Source organism: Echinops telfairi, unplaced genomic scaffold (assembly GCF_000313985.2).
Source record: "Echinops telfairi isolate 266 unplaced genomic scaffold, ASM31398v2 ScPeMD7_35;HRSCAF=133_1, whole genome shotgun sequence".
NCBI classification, from domain to species: Eukaryota; Metazoa; Chordata; class Mammalia; order Afrosoricida; family Tenrecidae; genus Echinops; species Echinops telfairi.
Window position 1 is genome coordinate 79,965 of NW_022103933.1, and position 8,747 is coordinate 88,711.

The following is an 8,747-nucleotide window of genomic DNA, read 5'->3' on the forward strand; positions in this document are numbered from 1 at the left end:
GAGTTGTATGAACCCCCAATAAAAGTATTAAAAACAAAACAAAAAAGTAGTCTATGGGGTCTTCAAGGCTTGTTTAAAAAGAAGCAGCCATCTAAGTGAGAAATCACTAAGCCCACATGAAGTAACATAACAACATCTGTGATCCAAGGATGGTAAATTTTATAATCCAAATCTGAAGGAGGGGATAGTATCAGAGCTTAAATTGTGAGATTCTAATTTACAGAATGAGGACAGTGGAACCCCAAAATACATTTTCAGGATTTACACAGGGAATAAGCCTCTAGAGATTTCCCTCTAACCATAATTGAGGAGTGGGAATAATCAGGTTATCAGACAGAGTATTGGAGAGACACTATAGTAGATTAAAATGTTAATCTGACTTGAACGGTTAAAATTTTGTCACTTGATCTCCCTTCTGATACACTTTGGGCTTGATCCAGTTTTTAATATCTTCTGTGGGATTTTTTTTCAATATTGGGATTTATTTCTGATGTATTTTGTCATTGTGAGCAACCTTCTTGAATCTTTGTTATGTGTTTTTTGGTATATGAAACCCAGGGTAGGTGAATCTATAGAGACAACAATTAGAATAAGGGATCCTGTGGGGTACAGCTGGGGAAGGCACAGGAGGGACAGTAGGTGAAGCTGATATCAAGGAATTCAATAAGGAAGAACATGTTTTGAAAGTTATTTTTGTAGCAGTTGTAAAATAGTGCTTGATGTGACTGAACTGTACAATGGTATGATGTCTGGATTAGCTCCTAATAAAATGGTTTAGAAAAGAAAAGAAATCAAATTGACTATATTTTGGGGAAGAGATCATGGAGAAGCTCAATTTCGGCAGCTAAAAAAAGGCCAGGGTCCAACTGTAGAACAAACCATCAATTGCTAATATGTTCGTTCAGTTTGTAGCTGAAGAAAATTCGAACAAATATATGAACTTGAGGATACTTCACCTGTATTTCGAGGACCTCTCAAAAACAGACTGATGCACCCTAATGACAGAAGATTTGATAAGCTGTGGATGACTTCAAGAACATCATACATGAAGACAGAAAAAGGTCATTAAAAAGACATTGAAGAAAGAAAAGACCAAAGTGGGTGTCAGAATAAATCCTGAAATGCAAATGGAAGAAAAAGTGAACTCAAAGAGCTCAACAGAAAATCTCAAAGGGCAGCTACAGAAGACAAAGTAAAGTACTATAATAAAATGTGCAAAGAACTGGAGTTAGAAAACCAAAAGGAAGAACAGATTAAGGATCTTGCAAGTGGAAAGAACTGAAGAAAAAATTAAAACCCCAAGTTGAAATATTGAAAAAATATGAATATGTACAAAATATTGAATAATGCAAGATGCATCAAAAGAAATTGGAAAAAATACACAAAGCCACTTGTCAAAAACAAACAAAAAAAAAAAAAAAACAGTCATCATTCAACCATTTTAAGATGTAGCACATGATCAAGAACCAATGGTACTGAAAAAAGAAATCCAAGCTGCACTGAAGCCATTAACCAAAAACAAGGATCCAAAAATTGATAGACTACCAATTGAAATCTTTTAACAAGTTTTTGAAGCACTGGAAGCATTCGCTCATCTATACCAGGAAACTGAGAATGATGTCATCGTACCATGGCTAACTGACTAGAAGAGATTTATATTTGTATTCACTCCAAAGAAAGTTGACCCAACAGAATGTGTAAATGAAGAATAATATTATTGATATCAAATGCAAGTAACATTTTTAAAAATCATTTGATGGGGGCTCATACAACTCTTATCACATTACATCCATTGTGTCAAGCACATTTGTACCTTTATTGCCCTCATCATTCTCAAAACATTTGCTTTCTACTTGAGTCCTTGGTATCAGCTCCTCATTTTTCCCCTCCCTCCCCACAATCCCTCTGTCACGAACCCTTGATAATTTATAACATTAATTTATGTCATGTCTTACACTGTCTGACATCTCCCTTCACCCACTTTTCTGTTGTCCATCCCCCAGGGAGGGGTTATATGTAGATCCTTCCTTTTTACCCCACCTGGTCCTAAAGGGTACATCTTTCCTGGATTCCCTGTGTTTCCAGTTCCTATCTGTACCAGTGTGCATCCTCTGGTCTAGCCAGATTTGTAAGGTAGAATTTGGATCATGATAGTGGGGGGGATGGGGGAGGAAGAGGGAGAGAGGAATGTTGTATGTTTCATTGTTGCTACAGTTCACCCTGACTGGCTTGTCTCCTCCCCGCGACCCTTCTGTGAGGGGATGTCCAGTTGCCTACAGATGGGCTTTGGGTCCCCAATCTGCATTCACCCTCATTCACAATGATCTGATTTTTTGTTCTTTGATGCCTGATACCTGATCCCTCGACACCCCATAGTCACACAGGTTGGTGTGCTTCTTCCACGTGGGCTTTGTTGATTCTGAGCTAGATGGCTGCTTGTTTACCTTCAAGCCTTTAAGACCCCAGACACTATATCTTTTGATAGCTGAGCACCATCAGCTTTCTTCACCACTTTTGCTTATTCACCCGCTTTGTCTTCAGCGATCATGTCGGGAAGGTGAGCATCATAGAATGCCAGTTTAATAGAACAAACTGTTCTTGCATTGAGGGAGTAGCAAGTAATATTTTGCTAAAGATCATTCAACAATGGTTGCAGCAGTACTTTGATAGGAAGCTTCCAGAAATTCAGTTCAGATTTAGAAGAATACTTGAAAGAAGGGATATTATTGCTGATGTCAGATGGATCTTGACTGAAAGCATATAATAACAGAAAGATGATTACTTGTATGTTTATTATGCAAATGTACTTGACTGTGGATCACAACAAACTATGGATAGAATTTTTTTAAATGGGAATTCCGGAACACTTAATTGTGCTCATGTACCTGTATATGAATCAAGATACCACCATGGAAACCCAACAAATAAATACTTCATGGTTGAACATCAGGAAAGGTGTGTGATGGGTCGTAGACTCTCAACACATTTATTCAATTTGTCTGCTAATCAGAGAAACTCGGTTATGTAAAGAGAAATATGGCATCAGAATTGTAGGAAGGCTTATGTGATAGTTACATAATCTCCTTTCAACTTTCAAAGAGGTGGAGCCTAGCCTGTCAATCAGGTCACAGTTTGAGGACCTTATTTGGAGGTACAATGGAGTTAAATAGCTGACTGGAGGCCAGATACACACAGACTCTCAGCTGACAAGCCACACGGAGCTATGCTGATGGCAGCCAGACCCTTGGAGCTAGAGGAGCCTCATGGAGGCCCACACCAGCTCTAAGATGTTTCCACTGCCATTGGATCCACAAAACTTTCCACTCACCTGCCTGTGCTCTTCTGCATTTGATGTCATTGCATGTGTTCTGTGAGTCTGAAGAGGAATTTACAGACTGATATCAGACATACAGGCTAATATTGAACTTGATCTAGACTGAACTGGGATTTTTTTCTTAGTACATAATTACTCTGTTATATAAAGCTCCTTCTTATACACATGTGAGTCTCCCTGGATTTGTTTCTCTAATCTACCTGGACAAACACAGTTTATTAACACTCTTTGATATGCAGATGATACAACCTTGCTTGCTAAAAATGAGAACTTGAAGCCCTTGCTGATGAAAATCACTTGCAACGTTCAGCATGGATTACAAATTAATGTAGACTAATGGAGAACTATCCTTTTGAGTTTCTAAGACTGTGGAACTCTTTACTGGAATAGAAACCTTCTCTTCCTCCCCAACTTAATGTAAAGAAAACAATGGATCAAAAGGTAACATTAGCATAAAAAAGGAAAAGATAGAAATTGTCCAGGATTCAGTCTTGCTTGGTTCCACAGTCAGTGCTTATGGAAGCAGCAGTCAAGAATAAATCTGCTACATAAGACTTCTTTAAAGTATTGAAGAGCAAGCAGGTTACTTTGAGGATTAAAGTGACCCTGAACCAACACACTATATTTTCAATCACCTCATATGCTTGTGAAAGTTGGGTATTGAATAACAAGGACCAAAGAAGAATTGATGCATTTGAATTATAGTGCTGGTGAAGAATATTGAAGGTATCATAAGCTGCCAAAAGAGCAAGGATGTCCGTCTTCAAGAAGTCCAGCCAGAATGTTCTTAGAAGCAAGAAGGACAAGACTTCATCTCTTGTACTTTGGACACATTAACAGTAGAGATCAGTCCCTGGAAACTGACATCATGCCTGGTAAAGTAGAGGAGCACAGAAAAAGACAAGTCAAATTGATAAAATGTCTACAATAATTGCATAACAATAATTGTGAGGATGTCACAGGACCAGGCCAGATTACATTCTTTTGTACACTGGGTCATTATGAGTCTGCACCAACTCGCCAGCACCTAACAACAGCATAAAGTCACAAATGCTCCATGACATTCACTGCATGGGCTCATTGATGGCACATAAAATCCATAACATCATATAGCCTCCACAACTTCCATCTGCTCCATGATATCACATGTACCCCCATGACATTGCATAGCCTCCTTCACTCTAGAACATTTTACAGCTTTCTGGTAAGTTTTTTTATTAATAGTGGCCTCATGAGTACCAAAGGGACAGTACAGCCTTTGTTGATATTTTTGTAAGAGCCATCTTTGTCAACCAAGAATGGTTGCTGTTTTCATATGAAGGGCCATCCCCTGTGCTTCTGGTGCTTTATGATAAGAAATAGGGTATCCTGAGCCCTCTCTTACCTTTCTTTCACTTGGAAAATCTGTTGAGTGCCAAATCCTGTGCCAGCAGCTAAGAAAGTTTACCATGCATCTGCCCCTAGAAGGTGTACAACAAAGAAACTACCAGGTGTTTTCTTTCCCTAAAGATGGTAGGAAGAAAGAAAGAGAAAACTACCCAAACAGTACATTGCAAATTGAAATGCGGATGCCAGGAAGTGAGACGGATGGAGGTAAGAAGGGTATCACCACATGCCATAAGACCCTGCCAGGAAAACACTCCTAAGGGGAAATTAATTTTATGGTTCTTGATTTTGACCACTAGTGCTTGACACTCATGGCCCAGGTGAGAGAAAGACTCCCTGACCACTCATGTGTATATGGTGACCATCATTAACACTTTCAGAAAATTCCTAGACCATGTGATGACCTGGTAGAAGGAAGCAACAGGGAGGGGAAGTGGTACAATGGGGTGGCAAGGACTGCATGGAGACGGAGCCTTACTGAGGAAACAAACAAATACCAGCATCAGGTTTTCTGAGCAGAAATTTGAGCTCTTTGAACTGAAACCAAAGAAACTCTCTCTACAGAACTGACCTCCCAGAGAACCTGACTAGACATAGGCATAAGAGATGACAGGATTGAGGGAGAACGGCTTTGACTCTAACTGGTCCAGTCATCCCATTTACCACTGACCTGGCATTTCTCTGTGGTTGCATCACTGGCTTTCTCCTGGAGCTCTTTTCTTCTCTCACTGGAGAATTCAGCCAGGGGTCTCTCTAATAATTTGGAGCCACAGAAAAGTTATAGTACAGTTTATCAAAGAGAAGCAGTAGCTGTCCAGTGGGTCATTCCAACTTCTCAGGTATAACTCCCTACCTCTGACTTAGAGGGGCCTGACAGAGCTGGGCTAATATGGTGCCTCCCTCCACATGCTCAGACCACGTTCTGGCCTTTCTATGCATTCTCTGCCCCCCTGGGCACTGGGAATCTTGCCTCAGAGTAGGTCATGAGCCGTTACCTCAGGCTCCACCAGCCCTTTTTCTTGGGTTCTCTAGAGTGTAGGCTTCGTCCTAACGCTCCTTCCCAGGACCCCTTGCCCGCATATGTCTCCCCATCAACGCCTTTTCTGGGACACCACAGAGCTTCTTCAACCTTTGAATGCTTCCTCTAAAAGGACTCATTGAATTTTCTCCATTCCAATACTAGAAATGCTGTTTTGTTTCAGGTTTTCATACTCTTTGTAACTCACTATGTCTCCTAGGCCCATTGCCCCTATTAAAACACTAAGTGGCCAGATACCTCTACTAAATTAAAGTATTGTCTTGGACATTTGAATCGGATTGTCTGACACCCTGGGGATTGAATACGCATGTGTAACTCCTTCATGGATGTCTTCATTTTTTCAGTGTAAACTGAATGCCCTGTGCATCCTTCTGAACCAGAAAGGTATCCATCTGTCTCCATGTGATAAGGTAAGCAGAACACAGGAACCTCTGAGTGGGAGGCATGCCAAAATTGACTTTTGCGGTGATAATTGTCCGCTTAGATTTTGGGTCAGAAAGATGCCTTCAGACATCCGCCCAACCAAAGGTGTTGGTACTTGAAGCCCACTACATGGTCTGCATGGTCCCTACATATTTTCCTTCTGCTATTGTGTCTAAAAAGAAGTTCTTGTGGCACAGAAGTTTGAACTCACTAGCTGCTCCTTGAGAGAAAGATGGGACTTCTTGATCTGGTAAAGTTTTATAACTTTAGCAACCTACAGGGGCAGGCCTACTCTGTTCTATAGTGTCTCTAGGAGCCAGAATCAACCTATAGTGGTGAGATTTGAGGGGTTTTTTGTTTGGTTGTCTGGGTTTTCATTGTTGTTGTTGTTATTTGTCTTATTGTCTCTAAAGTGTTTTCCATACATCACTCTGGCCCTGTGGGTCTACTGGCGATGCTCAAGCAGGTGAGTCAGCATTCTGGGCTGAAACTCCCCTGAGCTCTCCATCCCTATCCCTGAAAACCACCCAAGTTTTGTTATCCAACACAGACTACTTTCTACCAGATAATGAAAATTTACTTATTGTATGATTGCCCTTTAACAATGAGGTGAGATTAAATGGTTCAGATTGCCCTCTTTGTAATTTCTAAGAACCTCAAGTGTTTTTCCTCTTCTAATCCTCCCAAGGAACCCAGAAGTAGGTACTATCATTATCCCAATCTTGCAGAGGTGGAAATTAAAGCACAGGGAGATATAGCGACTTATTCAAGGTCAAACAGTCTGTGAGGTGTAAAGCTGACTTGAGCCAGTGAGTCTGGATGCTGAGCTGCACTCTTGTCTTCTCAGTGTAGTAACACATGCCCTATCCCCTACACACCACCAATGCTATCCCCATGTTTGAGTCCACACACATGATCTTGAGATGTTAGCCCTAGTCATTAAGGAGCTGTGCTCTTGTGAACCTGGTCAGTATGTATCTCACCTGAGTTCACTTCCTCTGGGTCAAACTTCTGTACAGTTACAGCTTGCTGCCCTAGAGGGTATTCCAGACCCTATTGCTGTCATAAGCGTTGCATTGCTCATATCCCCTGAATCAAGCAAACATAGGTTCTCAGAAACTGAGTTAAAGGTGTTAAGAGCTTTGGATCTACACTGAGGATTTGGGACCCTGCTAACACAGTGGAATAGGAGCCTTGTATAACCCACAGGATGATGCTTAGCCTGGTGGGTACCTGGGATTCTCTGGCTGCTGAGATTCCATTTAGATCTCATTTTTATTGTTTCCAGCCAAGGTGGGATGGATGCCCTTTCCCCATCTGCTTTCAAGTTGAGCAACAGCCCAGTTATGTCTCTCAGATCTCAATGCCAGCCTGATGCCCTGAAAGGCCATTATATTAAGGCCCAGGATATCAAGGACAGGGCAGACAGAAGGAGCTTACAGAAGGAGCCCCTCCCACCAGAAGGAAGGCAAGAAACCAAGGGCATGGATAAAAGAAAGAGACTAGAAATGACCTAACAGGCCAGAAAGAGGAAGTGAAGGATTAAGAAACTTTCTAGTGGTCTTGTCTACGGAAAAAAAAAAAGAAAAGTTCCTTGAAGTGAAGGTTCTGGGAGTATGGCAGGGTAATTGGACTACAGAGGCACTTACAGCTGGCCCAGAATGCTGCTGGCACACTTCATCTGAGATTTTATGTTGTCATATGATCACCTATTTACCTGGTAAGATGACAGAGTTTTAGAAGGCTTACATAAGTAGCCCGAGGTAATATAGTGGCAGATGAAATTTGATACAAGTAGCAGATGAAATCTAACACAAACCCCAGCCACCCCTTGAACTCAGTGAGCCTTATATTGTGTCTTGTACATTTGGTTCACTTCAAGCTCCTCTGCCACCAATCAATGTGACATTGATCTGCCACCCATAACTCTGGGGACCCTTCTGAGTATCTTTTAATACTTCTATTGGGTCCCCAAGCCTTCAAACAAGTTGTCAGGAGATTTGGTACCTTATAAATTGATTGGAGAATCAAATGAGGTCTGAAGGTCTTATACAGAACCACATAGTGGGGGCCCAGTGTCCCAGTCCTGACTGGAAGATACCTGTGCATCCAGCCATCCAACCAAGGCTTCTTGGAAGAATTCAAAAGAAATGTATGGATATATTATCTGGGACTACTGAGGTTCACGGCACTCATGAACATCGTGATAAAGTCAGGGGCCCCCTAAATGTAAAGGAGCTTATTGGCTGGAAGTCATAGATGTTTCTGCATGTATGAGCATGAGATCCAGTTGAAAGAAACAACTATACCCTAATTGACCATCAGGGGCAGTGTTGGGTGCCTCTGTAAGATGTCCTACCTGTAACAGATGTATGCATCCTCCTCCATCATGCTTAGGGCCATCTTATTACCCAACACCTAAACATGACAGTTGTCCTTCAAACTAGTGCTTTTTAGGAAAATATCATATCTTAACTTTAGGGTTTAATGGCAACTACATCCCCACTTCCAAACCAAAGAAACTCTCTCTACAAAACTGACCTCCCAGAGAACCTGACTAGACAT